A 20,432-nucleotide genomic window follows, 5' to 3' on the forward strand; every position below is an offset into this window, starting at 1 on the left:
TCTTCACAGCAGCCCACATGTATATCTGATAGCTTTGAAATTGGTTGTCACATGCATTGACACAGATCAAGTGAAAAGAAAATCAAACATAAGGATTGCCTAACCTGGCATACAATATATGATGTAAAATGTGACCAATTTTTATAGCTACCCAAGTAAATCAGCAGACCATTAATGGATTTTTTTTTAAGAATGCTACAGGTATTTCAATTTTTAAGAGTTGAAGTCAAGTGATTCAGTCATGGTTCAGTGACCAAGCACTGGTGAAAAATCTGTGTTAAATATATGATATATGTGCAAGATGTGGAACATGTGTACTGTTAAAACGTTTCTCTTCTTCCCGATCTCTGCAGAGATATCCGATTATTGTTAAGTTATTGAAAAGGTGCTTTATTGGATGCAGTTCCCCAGCTAACAGAAGGGTATATTGGCTATGCACCTCCCTCCCAGCTGCTGTCGCAACGTCTGGAAAGAATTACACAGCTTGTAACAGTGGGATTGAACTCGACTAGAGTGCCTGCAACTGAATTCTGAATTGACATGAACTCTACTGGACAGAAGTATTGGAAGGGCAATTGGTGCTTGCAGAACTGGACCTTAGGCAAAGGTAATCTTCTTCATTTTCTGAAGGAACTAAGCAAAGACATAAAATGTGATAGTCACCTCTTCACATCACATAGATAGGAACATTAGGTTTACAAATCAAAAGACAACACAGGAAGCCATAATGTTTCTTCTGTATTTTTATGAAAGGAGTTTAAACTGCATTGTAGCACAAATGTATCAGTTGATCTCAATTAACTTACCACTTCATAACGACCTGTTCAATCCACCTGGTGCTTGCCCTCCATCTTAGTAAAGTCACCATAGCCCCACAGGACCACAGGACTGCTTTCTAAGGATAGTGACAACTGGTCTGAGTTTAACAACGACGGTCACCATGACTTAGGTCAGGGATTCAGAAGGCATTCATGTTGACCTCACCCTGCCTCACAAGCCATCCAACCAACTGAACCACCCCCCCCTTTCCACCTTAATGCCCACATGAAGCAACCTGCCTGACCTGTCTACCAGCAGACACCCACTGGATCAAAAATAAACTGGCAACACAGGAAGTCACTAACAAGTTCCTTGTGACAAGAGGGATTCCTGAAAAACAGCTTCAGAACAAGCTGGAGCTTCTGCATAAACAATTGCCATTGCTGTCGCCTCAGACACAAGAAAATGCCGCAAATTACCAGGGATTCAGAACAAGTGGTGGACTAATCTTCTTAGACTCAGGAAATAAGGAAGCAACTGCTTAGTTCCAGGGATCTTTACTCACTAAATGAATAAATCAAAAGCTGATCTAGTGACTCTTCGAATCAATTAATAAGGAAAACAATCTCAAATACCCCATTTTGTCACTATGCAATAATATTGTATGTCAATACTGGTATTGAAACATTACAATACAATACTGGCATCTAAACCATGTCAATATACTTTTACTTCAATATCTCAATTTACTTCTGGTCACCGACAGGTCTATAATCACAGGCAGTTTAAAATTACATGTTACAGCCAACTTACAATTAGATCATTGGAAATTTGGACTGATTTATTCTTAATCACCAAATTAATATTGTCAGAAATATAGCAGCATTCCCTCACTAAAACTATTAACTTAAAACCACACTATAAAAAGTCATTGGCTAGTACAAAATGTAATTTTAGGAAGGCCAGAGACCTGAAAGAAGCAAATTTAACCACAAGTACTCATTGTTATAAAAAAAAATCCATTACATCTCATTGGACAAACTGCTCAACCTCATTTTGATCTCCATTATTCTTCCAGATACTTATATTCACAAGATCCAACCCTATATCTTTTCCCAGTAAAATGCAAACTTTTTCTTTATGCTATAGATACTTCCAGCATTTTCTTTCAAATTCTAAGTCTTGCCCCAACTGTCATGAAAAAGCCAGCCCTTGTTGGGTTATACACAACTCAATGTCACTGACTTGTTAGCTGTCCAGACTTGATAGGCCAAATGGTCTCCTTCTGTGCCTCTAAAACTCTTAAATACCAAGTGCCACCTGGTTCAGTTCTCCAATCATCTTTCACTGACGGTCACAGCATTGTTCTACTTTTGACTAACCTTTCACTCAGTTCAAATGATATCAGCAAATTTAACGGTGACCAAGAGGAGAACTTTGGTTCTTCTGTTTTTACATGCTGTCGTCACCAGCCTAACCACCAATGTACCTGAACACGTTCACATAAATTCTGGGAAATGAGATCTTTCTCGTTACAGGAGTCAGCTCACAAGGCACTAAACTTATGATGATCCAGGGTCTACTGCGTGCAAAGTAAGTGAGATCCGGGAGACCTAATAATCAAGCACTCGTCTGCCTGCCGCTGAGATTCCTGGTGTCTTCAGAACAAAGATTTTACCTTCAAGTGTTACCATACACAGTTGGTAACACTTCACATCCAGCAATGCCAATGGGAGAGTTGGTCACTGCTAGAATCCCAGGAGGCGGAGGACAAGAGGAAACCAGCAAAAAGGGCAGCATCGTATAGTTCAGTTCCTAGTCTCCGGGTCTTCAACATCACGTAATTTAAGGCAAATAGTATTAGTAGCTACCTTTGATCTTGAACTTAGTGTTTTCCCAGAAATCAAAATGTTACAAAATAAGTGATCTTGTAAATATTGCTGATGTGTCGATTTCTCTTCACGCTCCTATTCATGCATATAAACTTGGACCAGATTTTCCTGGCCAAATAGGTACATATTAAATAGAGACAGTAAAATAAATGGTAGGTTTGCCAGGGAAAAATTTGGCTGGCAGCATCTTGGACACAGCCAGTCAATAGATGATTAAAGCCCTACAAGGAGTGATGTTCTCGGCTTCACTGACATTTTGCTAACAGTGGAACTGTCCTTCTCCATGTGCAGAAGCAGTCAGCTTAATGACAGCAGCTTCTCCTGGCAAGTCAGGGACTTTGGATCATTGTGGTGCCAATGACAGTTCTGTCATCCAGAAAGGACCTATCCACAACCCGAACAATTCACCTGGAGGGTTTTGCTCTTTGCTTTCAGGAGCCCACTGGCTTCGGTCCTTACCACTTTTAACGTTCATGAACACTTCCAAGAACAGCTCCATGTTAATGTAGAACATGGACCAATACAACCAATCTGACTCAGCGGCACCCACCTCTATGTCTGTTGATTCGCTAAAGTGCAAGAGCTGCAGCCTCAGATTTAGCCTGTTGTGTGAAGACCCACTTGTTCTCATTAACGAGATTGTGGCAGTCAATTCTGGGAAAATTGTTCTAGAGGGTACACTGCTTTAACATATAGCCCACGACTCCCATCTGGTTCAGATACTGGGGTCCTGAAACCACAGTTCAACACAGCTCAATATGTCCCTGGATTGTGAAGTAATTGGATTAACCTTGACAACAAGTTTATCCATTTCCTGACAGCAATAAGTTCAACATCTGTTAAACTTTAAAAGAATCAACGTTTATCTTTTAATGCTGGAAGTCCTGCAAAGTTCCAGAATAAAAGAAGAAGAACTCTTATCTTCTTCAGTCAGTCACAAAGTCAAAGTCCAGGAGAATTATCAGCATCAAGCTACTTTAAACATAACTTCTTCGGCAATCAGTCAGTCACTATTCAAACAGCTGAACAGATCCTTCTGAATAAAGGGACTATCACCAGGTTTGCAATTGAAGTTCTACTAATTTAACTGGCTGGCTTACGGTCATAGATTTGAGTTGACTGATGAGAATGATCAACTCTATATACCTCCCTTTAGTGTTCTCGATTTCCAAACACCATAGCATTAAATCATTAAACACTTGAAAAGCACGTGCGATCATAGTACCATGCAGGGGAAGAGAACTTAACTTCTACCTGTACATGAGATAATCCTAATTATAGCTCTTGCTCAATATTACTCAGTGCGACACCACCTACAGGAGTGTTGGACAGTTCTACTTTCCTGGATTTCACATCTCTACCCTTCTCGTAAAATTAAATAAATGCTAAAAAAAGTTTCTGTAAAGTCCACTTTGAAACAGCATAAAATGACTGAGGCCCCATAATACATTGGTACTGGACGCAGAGGGCGGATCATTGCTCCAGAGGGGTCTCTTCACATATCTGAATGGTTGATTAAAAATGTCTAAAATGGCCAAGTGTGTATTTAAGTTCATGCAAATTTATACAACTGGAATAATGCAAAGGCCAATATCATTGAACAGACAGATGACAGCACCAAAACTTTATTTAGTTTCATAGCACACAAGAAAAACTGCTCACTTCTTCACACAGAGAGTGGTATGTGTACGGAATGAGCTGCCAGAGGATGTGGTGGAGGCTGGTACAATTGCAACATTTAACAGGCATTTGGAGGAGTATATAAATAGGAAGGGTTTGGAGGGACATGGGCCAGGTGCTGGCAGGTGGGACTACATTGGGTTGGGATATCTGGTCGGCATGGACGGGTTGGACCGAAGGGTCTGTTTCCATGCTGTACATCTCTATGACTCTATGACGTGGGAAAACTACCTTTACAGAAGCATTCAGCTGGATTTTATGGTCATCATACCTCCACAACCCATCTTGAAAGTGATGGGACAGGCTAAGCAGGCCATGAAATTGGGGCATGAAAATGTTGTTCCCGTGCTTTCTCACTCACCCGACGCCAATTTAACTCCAAAGGGAAAGGATTTGAGAGATCTGCTCACCACCTCAGCTCTGATCCAGTTAAAGCTCTTTGTGGGCACGATGGGAGAAGCCCACGGTAGGTGTGCAGCTCTGCAGCTTTCACCGACTGTGCTGATGTCTGGGCAGTTGGGGCAGGCAATGACAGTAATTCCTTTCTTGGCCATTGGAGGCTCCCCACAAAACCTTCCTAATCCCTCCTCCACAACTAAATCGTCCCCAACACAATCCTGTCCATCTGAAATCCCAATCCTTCACTCTGGTTGATAACTAACACCCACCTCGATGGCTGTTGGGTCAGTCACATAGCTGTGGGGAGAGTCAGTAAAGCACTTTGGGGTGGGAGGAGAGGCCATGCCCAATTTTTATACTGGGGTTAGGGACCGTGCACACTTTGTAAAGTCCAGCCCATAGAAGTCAAATCTCTCCTGGTAAATTGAAACTTTAAAATAATTTCTAATATTTCACTGTCAGTAATGTTCTGAATAAATAGTGTCTATACTTTGTGGATCCTAGTACCAACTGAGAAGTAAATTCAAACAAATATATATTACATATGTATGTGTGTGTGGTATGTTTCACACACATACATACTATAATGGAATCAAAGATGAAATAAATCAAATCGTGTTGCTTTAAAATTAATTGTATTTTTAGCAAATGGTTTACATTCAGTAACAGGTATTGAAAAATCCACTTAAAGGCTTTCAATGATAATCATGTAAAATAATTCTTCAAAACCCTGGAACAAGATTTAGTGTATTGTGCTCCTTTTGGGAAATGAAATAATGACCTATGATGCATTAAATTAAATATTTAGATCTTGTCAATGACTTTATCAAGTTGGGAGGGGCGGGGGAGAGGGTGTGGTTTGTCTGATTGCTGAAGTGAACAATGCACCTGAGGAGTCTTGATGGCAGAGAACTGGTGATCAAAACAGTTTGTAATCTTTTCCATAACTTGTTCCAGAGTCTGGCTGGAACTCAGCATATTCACTAACTGATGGGCAAACAAAAGAAAGAATTTAATGGCTGGAGGGTGTCGGTGGCACTCCTGGGAATTAGAGCACCAGTAAATGGAGGCTGAAGGGATCACTAAGGCTAGGCAGGCCCAAACCTCAGACTTCAGAACAACGCTCCTGCTTCTTTCGACCCCCAAAGATACCTTTTAAAAAAAGCTTGTATGTCCCAAGTTAATATTGAGGTACAGCAGGAAAGAAACAGGATTAGAGAGGCTAAGTTACAGCTTTCATTTTTATCGGCTTGAAGCACTATATTATTGTGCAGTTACAGTACTGCATAAAACAGCCCAAAAGTGAATGTCCCCACCTCTAAACTCAAGCACACTGACACTGCTCAGATAGCACTCAATCGGTTGTTCAGGAACACCTTGACATTTCAATTACATAAGATTTGTTAACATTGCCTATCAGTACATTTTCTAAATCCATTAACAAATTTTAAACATCAAGTTGTAAGCAGTATTTACTCAGGTTTGTCACTGCATTCTGTAACTTCAGCCACAGTTCAAGTGGACATATCAGAAACTTCACCGTTACACTTCACTAAACAGTCTTGACACATGTCTATATAAAAACTTAATATATTGGTATTATTCCAATTTTATAAATGACTGATAACGCAAAGGCTAATATGATTAAAGAGTCAGAAGATAGCACCAAAATATTTTATTGGAGAAAGCTGTTTGGCCGAATTATGCTATTACTGAAGCGGTCTGGTCCAATTTCTTTGCCCTTTTCCATAGCCTTTTATACGCTTCCTTTTCAAATGCTCAGTTGCCATTTGTGGTAACGAATTCCCTATTCTAAGAACCATGTACAAGAAACATTTTTTGGTTTTCCTCTTTATTCTTGCAGTGATAATCTTCAACTAATGTTGCCTTGTTATCGACATGCCAAGCAGTGAAACCATCTATAACCTCTCAAAACATTCCACAATTTCAAAAAATATCTGTTTAAACATTCACATCCTTCTTCATACCATAACCTCTTACCCTTGATATCATTCTAAAGTCCAAAACAATTGAGAGTTACTAGTGATCTTTAGTATATGGATCTGAAATACTAAAACCAAATGAAACACAAGCCACTTCTATTTTTAACATCTTTTATTAAAACCACTGATACAGCTGGTTTCCTACATAACATGCTCAACCATATGTTCCACTGTCAAATACTATTACTTATCTAGATGGTGAGGAGGGGCTGTACAACTGTTTAAATCTGTAGAAAATATATTGTTCATACTCCATAATATACTCACAGTAAAGTCTAGCTCACACCAAGCCTAAATAGTGCTTTAAGAGTCTGTAATCCACTCTAGAGAACTGTACAACTATACGTCTTCTGTTCTGGCAGGCACAACGTCTGGCTACTTTGGGGGATTACCAGTCATTCCTTTTTAATACACTCACACCCGCCCACAGCTGTGACGCAACGAAATTCAGACAACAACGAATCATGCTCTACTGCTGAGCTATTTCAGTGACGTCTTTGTCTGTATCAGCACTTCCCTACGCCAAGCCCTAAGCGAGTTCATGAAAATTAATCTGCTGTGGTTCACTTGCAGATTTCAGAAATAATTATAATACATATATTGATCAAACTGAATCATTAAAACAAAACTCAACAGTAAAATTACTTTCTTACTCGCTCCAAAGGACCAACAATTTTCCGTGAATTAATATTTATTTTTAAGATTACAATAGCTATGTACATCTTATGATGATAACAGAACACACACTGTCAAGATCTAAAGACCAAGACAACACCAGGTTCAGTTCCCTTGTCTATGGTGAGCCTGCAGCTTTCAACATAAATGGCAGTCAGGGTGTTACAACTAATGTCCCTGACCTAAAGAAAGGAAATGGTCTTAGCTCAGCAATGCTGGGAAATGTACAGTTGGACATCAAGCCAGGATAAGAACAGTCACCGCTGCAATAAAAACAGAAAAGGTGGCACCATCTGTGGGTAAAGAAAAAGTTATTGTCGCAAATCCAATAAGGCACTTCTTTGGAACTAGGTTCCCCAGCACTTTCTGCTTTCATTTCAGAACTCCAGAATCTGCAGTGCTTTGCTTTCACAGCAGTCTCAGTACGATGCCTTCCACAGTTGAATAGCCCAATTGACACAATGACATTTGATGAAGCCCCATGCTGTGAACACTGCAGAACAAGTGGTTTTGCTGGAAAATTGTAGCTGTCTTGTGCACTATTATTACTAAAATCACAGACTGCTTAACTTCAATTTACGATTCATTTCCTCCTGCTTCCCATTGATTCTATGCTCTGGCACTTACAATTTTCACACTCTAACATTTCATTACAGGGCACCAGAAAATACAATGTGCCACACACACCTTTCACTCATCTAACTTTCACTTCTAGGTGCAATTAGTCCACTTGTACAACTAATTGGCCTAAAGTCAACTAATTCAACACATTTTGGGAAGTGAATCTTGGGAAGCTTTTCCTTATTATTTAATGCATAACTGGATGCTTCAGCCCAATAAGTCACTGAAACTTAAACTGGAATGCATAACTTCATTCTGCGTCCCAAGCAAATTATTACCTACTGCAATAATTCCCCCATTCAGTGCTGTTGTGACTGCTTGGTGACAATGCCATGCTAGTTTCAGTTCATGTTCTGTTGACTGCTTGATTAAAAGAGTGTGGGCTCAAGCACCATGTCAGCACATATGACAGGTTGACATTCCAGGCATTACTCAAGGAATACCGTAAAACCGGCAAGAAGGTAAAGATAGCATTCTGGATTGAAGAGGATAGAAGACTTTCTTGGAACCTATCTTGCAAGTATTAAACCAAAAGAAAACAGGCAGTGCATATGTGAAAGACGACATTTTCACACTGCATTTGTTCTGTAACTTGTACTCAGTCAATAGTATTGCTGAACGTGCCAACTCACGCACAAAAGGGAAATCTCGGGATGTGACAAACTAATTAAACGTTCACATTCATCAAAAGAATACCAGCCAGCTACCAAGTCAGCAGCATGTTGAAATGAAGGTTGGCTCCAACATGCAAATATTGGAGTACGATATGAGCGATTTGATTTCCTGAGTGACAGTTCTAGCATTTACCATAATGGAAATTCTCTGAGACAGCTGCCTATCAACAAAGCAACAAGCTGCATTAAATGTGCCTTGCAGTCATTGAAAAGTATTTATTCACCAAATATCAAGAGCAAGCCACACTACAACTATCAAAAATCTCATGGCACAGGAAGAAACTACTAATTTAGTAGGTAAGCAAAGTAATATAAAGAAAACCTGCCTGTGCAAGCAAGAGTCAATCTTCAGGGGTACCCTAAACTTCTATCAAAGTTCAATTATTCATAAATATACTATAACCTGTACATTGCAAACCCATGCATAATTAGTCAAAGATCTCTCTGTCAGAGAAAGATTAAGTGGTTACATAGCTTGAGAGGTGACACTTCACATTAACATGGCAAGGAAGAAGCCCTCCCCCCAATCACACTATCAAAGTAACTAAGCTGACTTACTTCCCTCAATCCTCTCCCCACATTATGCACAAAGAATATATAATTTTATAGCCAAGATGTCCAAGATAGAAGGACACTTCATGGGAAAGACAGACATACCAGAACCATCACAAGAAGTAAATATTTTATTGGAATAAAACAAAAACAAATTGTAAAAAAAAGTGTCCTTTGCATAATAAGCCAAACCAAGGCACTTCACAAGGCATTATAAAAGAAAATATGACTTTGAGTTAGATAAAGAGGCATCAGTGTTGATGATCAAAGTTTGGTCAATTAGTTGAGTTTTCAGTGAGGGAATCCAGGTCTTTTGCCCAGATAACAGATATAATTGCCTCACTGTTGGCAATTAAAATCAAGAATGCTAAAGAGCTGGAACTGGAAGAGAAGAGCTATCAGGAAGGATTGTGGAGCTGGAGGTTACAGGGATGGAAAGAGATGAAGTATTTGAAAACAATGAATGAGAGTTTTAAAATTGAGACACTGATTTACTATGTACATTGAAGTGATAGTAAACAGGTTATGATGGGTGTTAGGGCACAGGGAGGGGGGTTTTGGATCATACCAAGCTTACGCAGTTGGAAGCACCTTGAGATTTAAATACGACTAACATTGAAACAATTTGGGGCAACCTACAATTCCAGGGCGCGTGACATTGAAGAGTTTGTACCAGAGATTGAAAGCAATACTTTGGTCTTTCCAATGTTTAAATGGAAGAAATTTCTGCTCATCTAGTATAGGGTGTCAGATAAGTTGTCATATTATTTATAGGCAGTGCAAGGTGTGAGAGGGGTATTGTGGTGGTGCTGAGTGCAATGTACATATATATGGAAACAAACATGTTTTAGGTGATGTTGCAGGGGAGCATCATGCAAATTAGAAACAGAAAGGGACCAAGGATCGATGTGGCCACTGGAATTAAATGTTGCAGGAACAGGAAGAGAAGTCACTGTAATTAATACTCTGGCTATGATTTATAGTTAATAACAGAACCATGCGGGTGCAGTCCCACCTAGCAGGATAACTCTGGAGAGATGCTGGAGGAGGATCAAGCAAATAGAAAAACTAGAGAATTAAAGAATCCATACAGTGCAAAGGCAGGCCATTCGGCCCATCGAGAACACACTGATCCTCTGAACAGCATCCCACCCAGACCCACCCCACTAAGCTATCCCTGTAACGTTATGTTTCCCATGGCTAATCCACTTTGACTGCGCATCCCTAGATCTTAGGGGCAATTTAGCATGGCCAATTGTCCTAACCAGCAAATGTTTGGACTATGGGCAGAAACCAGAGCGCTGGGAGGAAACCCACACAAACACAGGGAGAATATGCAAACTCCACACTTGCCCAAGGCTGGAATCAAATCCAGGCCTCTGGCGCTATGAAGAAGCACTGGTAACCACTCACACACCGCACCACCCATTTTTTTTCACATTAAAGTATTCACATTTTATTCAAATTTTACACATTGGATACACGATAAGCAAGCATTCTAGTTCAGACTTCTTCCCTGGAAAACCCACAGTGCTTTAACCAACATATGGGAAATATAGTGTATAAAGGTTTCTCTTCCTCATCCAGTCAGCAAAATAAAGCCCTGACAATGACTTTATTAGTAAATTTCTTTACTAATAAATGATAAAATAACGATTGAAGTTAAGATCCAGTTCCAAGAATCTAAGTTATTGAGAAAATGTGTTTGGGCTACACTTTTACCAACTTTTACCACTTATTTTATGATAATACACCCTCAATTGTTATTTCCCAATAGTCCCTAACATCTTTGTTGAAATGTCCCCTCACTTATCATCAATTTCAAAAGTTTAGGAGATAGAAATTCTTCACAATACAATAAGCTATTAACATGTGGGCCAGAAGACACTGGTTTTTAAATATTTGCTCATTAAGGCCTCAGTCACTTATGTGTGTGGGTCGTTTTTAAGATATCAATATTTTCAGTGTTCCTGATCACGTTCTTTTGCACTTCAAGCCGAAGCAAAGTGAATGGGGTGGTTTCTATTTGCATAGCTCGATGGGATATTTTGTTGAAGATCCTCCACTTCAGGTTTCCACATACTCCTACGTAAAGCATTACCAGAGAGATCAGACAATTTCACAGCCATATTATAAGCTCAGGACTGTATGACTGGGCCAGTCCCATCACATACTTCCCCCAGTTCACCATTGCACTCTGGATCCTGATCCAAAGAATCTGTGCCTTTTTTTGCCTACTTTTTCCACCATATTTCTGCAAAGCTAGCCTTTTCTGTCTTGGAGCGATGCAAGACCTCCACTAGGGGATTCGGCCCCTCGGGTTGTGCAGCTAGAGGCTAATGGCATCCTCACACTGGACCTCCTGCACTGTGCCTTGCATCCAGACCAGGCCCAGCTCTAGCACGGGCTGGCCACTCACTCCCTCCTCACCAACCCTGCTCCCCGCTATCCACAGCAGTCCATGCAGCAGCTGGTACTCTTCCCATACATTTGCTACTTTTGTCCTTCAAAATGGTAGTGGTTGTAGTTTTGGAAAGTGTTGTCTAAGGACACTTGGTGAATTTCTACTAACCACCTTACAAATGGCACACATTGCTGCTAGTGCATGTTAATGCTAGAGAGAGTGAACTGGATGTGGTGCCAAACAAGTGGGCTACTTTGTCCCGAATAATGTCAAATTCCTTAAGTGCTGTGGATGTTGCACTCATCCAGGCAAGTGGGGAGTATTCCATCGCACTCTGGCATGTGCCCGATGGATCATAGGCAGGCTTTGTGGAGTAAGGGGAGTTGCTCGCAGCAGGATTTATAGCATCTAATTTGTTTTTTAGAACACAGTACTTATATGCAGCAAATACAGAGGTTGCTGGAAAAGTTAGCAGAGTCTGGCAGCATCCATAAACCAAAATTAGAATTCCTAAGCGTCATCCCAATCCAAAATGTTAACTCTCATTTATTTTCACAGATGCTGCCAGACCAGCTGAGCTTTTCCACCAATCTTTGTTGTTGTTTCTAATTTACTGTATGTGCAGGTTTTTCATTTTTTATACAGTATTTATATGGTGTCACAAAGCTAGTCCCTTTTTTTAAAAAAAGATGTTCCTTGGCTCAAGGATAACCTGTCCTTGATTTTTTAAGAGGGGTAATAAAGCAGGCTGGGCTCCAATCAGTCTGGTTTGGTACACAGATGAAAATGATTTTGAGAGGCCTTTTGTTTATATGTAAACAGATGAGACTTCAGGCCAAAGTGGTCATGACTTAGAAGTGACCTGTATAATGAAAGGGGTGTGGGTCAGCTCTCTAGCTGAGCAGTTTAGTTCAGTCCTGAACTGATTGGGAGTTCAACAGTGAGGAAACTCTCTCTCTCTTTCTGCCCTTCAACTTCAACCTGGAAGCATCTGTTCCATTCATTTATACTGGTTTCTAAGAAGGTTTGCTTATTGGAACTGTTGTGTGTATTCAGAACAGCATAATTAAGTCTTGTTTGCATAGACTGAGTTCTGTAGGGGTTCTTTATTCTGTTCTTTGCGTTTCATTGTGTGATTTTGTGAATAAATTTGTCTGTTTTTAACCTGGTAGTCAACCTCGCTTACTCATGGTAATTTTCACTGTACACTTAACAAAACAAACTGTAACATTATGGTCTGGTTTGCCTGCTTAACAATGTTTTGAACGGTCTGGTCTAGTCCATAACAGATTGGGGGTGCTTTGCGGGACTTTACACAGCAAGTGGTAGGTGCTAGTGTCCTTATTTTGGGTGTTGGTTTCATTGGGTTGACAAAGCGTGGGATAGTAACAGCGCTTTCAGTCACCAAAAGTTTTCTGGAAGTGGATGCGGTGACTTTGAAAGTTTTGCAAAAGGTGATTAAGACCAAGCTACAGGAATTAACAGACAAGTTGGAACTGGAACTGCCGGCTTCTGTGAGGAAAGGAGAGATATTTACAGCAGTAACTCAGCATTTAAACTTGCCAGAGAAAGCATCAAAATCTATAGAGATGGCAAGAATTCAATTGCAAATGAAGCAGCTTGAGTTAGAGGCGAGTGATAAGGAAAGGGCAGCAAAAATGAAACAGTTCGAGTTATGATTAAAAGCAGAAGAGAGGGAAAAAGAGAGAGCAGCAGAAGAGAGTCATAGAGACGTACAGCATAGAAACAGACCCTTTGGTCCAACCCATCCATACTGAGCAGATATCCCAACCCAATCCAGTCCCACTTTCCAGCACCCAGCCCATATCCCTCCAAACCCTTCCTATTCATATACCCATCCAGATGCCTCTTAAATGTTGCAATTGTACCAGCCTCCACCACTTCCTCCGGCAGCTCATTCCATACATTATCACCCTCTACGTGAAAAAAATTGCTTTTGAGGTCTCATATTTTATATCTTTCCCCTCTCACCCTAAACCTATGCCCTCTCGTTCTGGACTCCCTGATCCCAGGGAAAAGACATTGTCTATTTACCCTATCCATGCCCCTCATGATCTTGTAAACCTCTGTAAGGTCATCCCTCAGCCTCTGACGCTCCAGGGAAAACAGCCCCAAACTGTGCAGCCTCTCCCTATAGCTCAAATCCTCCAACCCTGGCAACATCCTTGTTAATCTTTTCTGAACCCTTTCAAATTTCACAACATCTTTCCAATAGGAAGGAGACCAGAATTGCACACAATATTCCAACAGTGGCCTAACCAATATCCTGTACAGCTGCAACATGATGTCCCAACTCCTGTACTCAATACTCAGATCAATAAAGACATACCAAATGCCTTCTTCACTATCCTATTTACCCACGATTCCACTTTCAAAGAGCTATGAACCTGCACTCCAAGGTCTCTTTATTCAGCAACACTGCCTATGACCTTACCATTAAGTGTATAAGTCCTGCTAAGATTTGCTTTCCCAAAATGCAGCATGTTGCATTTATCCGAATTAAACTCCATCTGCCACTTCTCAGCCCATTGGTCCATGTGGTCCAGATCCTGTTGTAATCTGAGGTAACCTTCTTCACTGTGCACTACACCTGCAATTTTGGTGCCATCTGCAAACTTACTAACTGTATCTCTTATGCTCACATCCAAATCATCTATGTAATTGACAAAAAGTTGTGGACCCTGCACCGATTCTTGTGGCACTCCACTGGTCACAGTCCTCCAGTCTGAAAAACAACCCTCCACCACCACCCTCTGTCTTCTACCTTTGAGCCAGTTCTGCATCCAACTGGCTAGTTTTCCCTGTATTCCATGAGATCTATCCTTAGAAAGTAGCAGAAGAGAGGGAAAAAAGGAGGGGGGGGTTTGAACTTCAAATACTGACACTTGAAAAGGAAAGTCAGCTTAAATGGCTGGAGATAAAGGCTGAGGGTAGGCTTAATGAGAAAGAGAGTGAATGAGCAAGTGCCTGGTAGTCAGAAGCCTAGTGAGAACCTGTTTAGGAATGTTCAAGCATTGCCTAAATTTGATGAGAAGGATGTGGAAGCATTTTTCATCACATTTGAAAAGGTGGCTAAATAAATGCAGTGGCCAGTGGCAATGTGGGTTTTGTTGATCCAAACAAAACTTATAGGTAGGGCTAGTGAGGTATTTGTATCCCTATCAGAGGAGGTCTCTGGGAAGTATGAGGAGGTGAGAAAAGCCAGTTTAAGTGCATCCGAGCTTGTACGAGAAGCCTATAGACAGCATATCAGGAATCTAAGGAGGGACCCTGGTCAATCCACTTCGAGTTTGAAAGGATCAAACTAAGTAATTTCGATAGATGGATTAGAGTTTTAAAAATTGAGCTAACCTATGATGCCCTAAGAGAGGTAATTATTTTGGAGGAATTCAAAAATTCATTGCCTGAAGTAGTGCAAACTCATGTGGAAGAGAAGAGAGTTAAAACAGCAAGGCTAGCAACTGAAGTGACGGATGATTATGAGCTGGTCCATAAAACACAGTTTGGCTTCCAGAATCAATTTCAGTCTGTGAGGGATAGAAACTGGGGTAAAGAGAAATCCTCATGTGGATAGGGAAAGGTAAATCTCAGTGAAGATCATAAGGATAACTTACCATAGGGTACAAAAGAAACCCTCGAGAGGGACAAAGAAGTTAAAAAGCTCCAGTGTTTTCATTATAATACAGCGGGCCACACAAAATCACAGCGTTTGTGGGCTAGGAGAAAGCCAGATGTAGGAAAATTGGACAAGTCTGGAAGTTTTGTTGGACTAGTAACAAATAGCACTGGGGAAGTTAGATAACTGCGTCAGAGTGGACAAGTTGATTATGGAGGTCAATTAAGGAGGAAGTGCCAGATCTGCTTAAAAAATATACATGCAAGGGTAAAGTTTATTCACATAGGCCAGGAATAGCAGCAAAGAAGTTACAATATTAAGGGACACAGGATCCTGTCAGTCTGTAATACTGAGGAATGAGGAGACATGTACTCCTGAGGGACTATTGCCAGAAAAGGTACTGGTAACACGGATTCATGGCAAGACAAAAAGTGCTCAGTTATGTAAAGTGAGGCCAGAGAGTCCAGACAACAGTGGAGAATTTGTGATGGGAGTACTGGATAAACTCTCAGCTCCAGGAATACAACTTGTCCTTGTAAATGATATAGCTGATTCACTGATAGGCGTGCTGCCTACTCTAGTTGAAAAGCTAGTGGAGATGTAGGCAACTGAAGACATGGAGAATGGTTATCCAGGAATTTTCCCTGATTGTGTGATCACAAGATCACAGAGGCACAAGCTGAAGCAGGAGAGATCAAAAAACACAAATAAGGAAGCTGACATATCTGATCAAAGAATGTTTCTGATAAAGTTAAGTGGAACAGAGAAGGAGCAAATAGGTAAACATGCCAGTATCTTTAGCTCTGCTAAGCTGATTGCATTACAGCAGAAACATGAGAACTTAAATCAGTTATATCAAAAGGCATATATAGAGAAGGAAAGTGAATGCATCCCTGTGTGTTGTTACTTCACAAATGATGTCTTAATGAGGAAATGGAGACCATCACACATTCAAGCAGATGAGAATTGGCAGAGATTCATCAAATTATTTGTCAGTAGGGTACAGAAAGGAGGTGCTACAAGTGGTTGCTGAGCTACCACTTGGGGGTCACTTGGGGGTGAGGAAAACACAGGCTAAAATACAAAGACGTTTTTACTGGCCTAGACTACACAAGGATATAGTTGAATTTTGCCAGACGTGTCATATATCAGCTGATCAGAAAACTACAGGCAGTAATAAAAGCTGCACCTTTAATACCTATTCCAGCATTTGAGGAACCTTTCACAAGAGTCTTGATGGATTGCGTAGATCCCCTACCTCAAACAAATGTGGGAATAAGTCGTTATGAACAATAATGGATGTGTCAACTGGATTTCCAGAGGCAATCCCATTATGCAGGATCACAGCTAAAAGGGTTGTAGAAGAATTACTTGAATTTCTTTTTACTAGATACAGACGGCCAACAGAGATCCAGTCAGATCAAGGATCAAATTTCACATCCAACTATTCGAGGTGGTTATGGATAACTTGGGAATAAAGCAATTCAAATCTACTGCATACCATCCAGAATCACAGGGAGCGCAAGAGAGATGGCATCAAACACTAAAGACCATGTTGAGGGCTTATGATCAGGATTATCCAGATGACTGGGATAAGGGAGTTCCACTTGTACTTTTTGCGATCGCAGATGCACTGAATGAATTGACCAAATTCAGTCCATTTGAATTAATTTTTGGGCATAAAGTAAGAGGACCTTTAAAATTGATTAAGGAGAAACTAATAAGTTAGAATTCAGAGACCATCAATTTGAACTACATGTCAAATTTTAGAGAACGATTAAATAGAGTTGGAGAGTTGGCAAGACAGCATTTAAAAGTATCACAGTATACCATGAAACAGGAAGCGAATAAGAAATCACTAATTCGCAATTTTGCAATTGGTGGTATTGCTGGTACCTCCAGTAACAGGCGAGCCTTTAAAAACAAGGTTTAATGGACCTTATCAAATTGAGAAGAAACAGAGTGAGGTGAACAGCTTGATAAGGGCTCCAGACAAGAAGAAATCTCAGTGTGTCATGTGAATATGCTCAAAAGGTATTTTGATAGGGAAGGAAAGCAAGAGGAGAAGGTGTTAATGACTACAGCACAGAAGGAAGAACCATGTTCAGAGGATTCTGAATTGAACATTCCTTAAATCAAATTGGACTGGTGAGGAAGTTGTTAAAAATTGGGATAAATTATTTAGTCACCTTCCACAAGAAAACTGAAATGACCTGAAAGAGTAATTACTGTCACATGGGGAGATATGTGGAAATAAACTGGGAAGTACTAACCTAATTGTTCATGATGTAGATACAGGAGATGTAGTTCCGATTATGCAACATCCTTATAGGCATAATCCTTTAAAGTTGGCACAGGTTCAGGAGGAGATAGAGCGCATGCTTCAAGATGGCATAATCGAAGTGAGTTACAGTGACTGGAACTTACCTATGGTCATGGTGCCAAAGCAAGATGGTACCAAACCATGGTTATGTATGGGCTATTGCAAAGTCAACGGCATTACAAAGACTGATGCATATCCAATTCCACGGTTGGAGGACTGTGTCGAGAAAGTGGGACAGCAACTTACATTTTGAAGTTGGACTTGCTCAGAGGCTACTGGCAAGTACCTCTGTCAGAGACAGCAAAGGCAATTTTGGCTTTTGTAATGCCAAATGGACTATATCAGTTCAAAGTCATACCATTTACTATGGAAAATACTCAAACCACATTTCAGAGACTGACTAATAAGGTCATTGCTGGATTACCCAACTATGTGGTGTATATTGATAACCTGGCGATTTTTAGTCACTCACGGAAGGAACATTTACAGCATTTATGGGACTTGTTTGATCGACTTGGGAAGGCAGGCTTAATGGTAACATAGCTAAAAGTGAATTTGCCAAAGCCCAAGTACCTTCCTGGGCCATGTTATTGTACATTGACAAATGGTCCCACGGGATGCGAAAACGAAAGTAATTGGGCAATTTCCCACAACGTCGACAAAAAAAAAAGCAATACTGCAGTTCCTGGGGTAGAGTGGATTTTACTGAAAGTTTGTGACAAACTTTAGCAGTGTGGCTGCTCCACTCACTGAATTGTTAAAAAAGGGCAAGAAGTTTCAGTGGACAGCGGACTTAACCACTGCCCCAGTATTAGTCATACTGGATTACATGAAACCTTTCAAGGTGGCTATCGATGCCAGTGATGTGGGTGTCAGTGTGGTGCCCCTGCAGGAGGATGACGAAGGAATAGATAGACCCATCAGATATTTTTCCAGGAAGTTGAACATTCATCAACAGAAATATTCAACGCTGGAGAAAGACTTTAAGCTTGGTGTTGGCATGACAACATTTCAGTGTTTATGTTACCAACAATGCATCTGAGACAATAGTATACACTGATCATAACACATTGACATTTGTGGAAAAGTTTAAGGACAAAAATACCAGATTGTTTAGAGGGAGCTTGTTGTTGCAGCCATTCAATTTGACAATTGTGCATGTGGCAGGTCACAAAAACATGATTGCCAATGTGTTGTCGAGACTTGAATGAGATACAGAGGCGTTCAGTGGTGGGGGTAGCGGCCTGAATTTGAATGTGGTTAGCATGTTTGTAATTAGTACAGTGCATATGTGTGTTTAGACTACTAACTGAATTTTTGAAGGGTTAAAAATGAAGCCATCTTTTGGTATTGATGGTTCTTTTTTTTTGGGGGGGGGGGGGAAATGTCACAAAGGTAGTCCCTTTTTTTCTAAAAGCTGTTCCTTGCCTCAAGGATACTCTGTTCTTGATTTTCCTCAGGGGGTTTGGCTCCGACCAGTCTGGTTTGGTACACAGATGAAAAAGATTTTGAGAGGCCTTTTGTTTAGATGTAAACAGATGAGACTTCAGACTAAAGTGGTCATGTTTTAGAAGTGACCTGTACAATGAAAGGGGAGTAGTCAGCTCTCTAGCCGAGCAGTTTAGTTCAGTCCTGAACTGGTTGGGAGTTCAACAGTGAACTGTATGGAAACTCTTTCTCTCTCTCTCTCTTTCTGCCCTTCAACTTCACCCTGTATGCATCTGTACCATTCATTTATACTGGTTTCAGAGGGGTTTTGCTTATTGGGACTGGTGCATATTTGGAACAGCACAATTAAGTCTAGTTTGGATAGACCAAGTTCTGTAGGGGTTATTTATTCTGTTCTTGGTGTTTTATCGTGTAATTCTGTGAATAAATATTTGTCTGTTTTTAACCTGGTAGTCAACCTCACTATCTTACTCTGAGTAATTTTCACTGTACACTTACTGAAACAAATTGCAAAGTTATGGTCTGGACTGCCTGCTTAAGAATGTTTTGAGTAGTCCGGCCTAGTCTATAACAATGGTCAGTTCAGCTTGAAGGCAATGGTAACCCCATTGTGGGGCATTTAACAATTGTGATGCCATTGGTTATATTGGTTCATGCAATGGTTTCATTTTGTCTTGTTGTCGATGGTTACTGGCTAGCACTTGTGTGGCATGAATGCTACTTGTCAGCACAAGCCTGGATAATGTTCAGATCGTGCCGTATTTGGGCATGGACTGCTTCAGTACCTGAGGATTTGTAAATGATACTGAACATTGCACAGTGAACATTCCCACTTCTGACCTTATGATGCAAGAACGGTATTGGTGTTATTTATGAAGCAGCTGAAGGTGGTTGGGCCTACAACATTATCTGGAGTGTTGGAGTGTTGTGCAGCCGAGGTGGCTGACATCCAAAAACTACAGCCATCTTCTTTTGTGCTAAATATGAATCCACTAACTGAGAACTTTCCCTGCCTTCTGATTGCCAATCAGCCTAGATTTGCTCAGGCTTCTTAATGCCACACTCTGTTTAATATGGCTTCAGTGTTACACGCCATCACTCTCTCCTCATATTTCAAACCCAGGTCAAGAATTTCCATCTGATTCTGAATCCTTCCATGGCCGCTCCACTTTCTATTGCAATTATCTCCTCCAGTCCCATAATCCTCATTTAGTACTGCTCCATTGAGCAATCCACCATTCAGTTGCCAGGACCCTAAACTTTTGAATTTCTTCCCTAAGCCTTTCTATTTTGCTTGTCTTCTTTAAGATACTCTTGAAAACCTCCATCTCTAAATGATGTTTTGTTCATCTAACTTAGTCTCC

General features: G+C 40.6%; 1 protein-coding gene across 2 annotated transcripts in view; it reads right to left on the reverse strand.

Annotated features, from left to right (window-relative positions):
• zc3h12b (zinc finger CCCH-type containing 12B) overlaps nt 1-20,432 on the reverse strand; it is a 90,932-nt gene that overhangs the window by 16,500 nt on the left and 54,000 nt on the right. Inside the window, exon 1 of one of the 2 annotated variants that reach the window (XM_072595268.1) lies at nt 7,001-7,092. The exons of the other annotated variant lie outside the window; for it this stretch is intronic. The gene's annotated coding sequence lies outside the window, so the exon portion shown is untranslated. Of the gene's footprint in view, nt 1-7,000; nt 7,093-20,432 lie in introns of those variants that run through there. 2 annotated transcript variants of the gene reach the window in all.

The sequence above is a fragment of the Chiloscyllium punctatum genome, chromosome 25, assembly GCF_047496795.1.
Source record: "Chiloscyllium punctatum isolate Juve2018m chromosome 25, sChiPun1.3, whole genome shotgun sequence".
NCBI classification, from domain to species: Eukaryota; Metazoa; Chordata; class Chondrichthyes; order Orectolobiformes; family Hemiscylliidae; genus Chiloscyllium; species Chiloscyllium punctatum.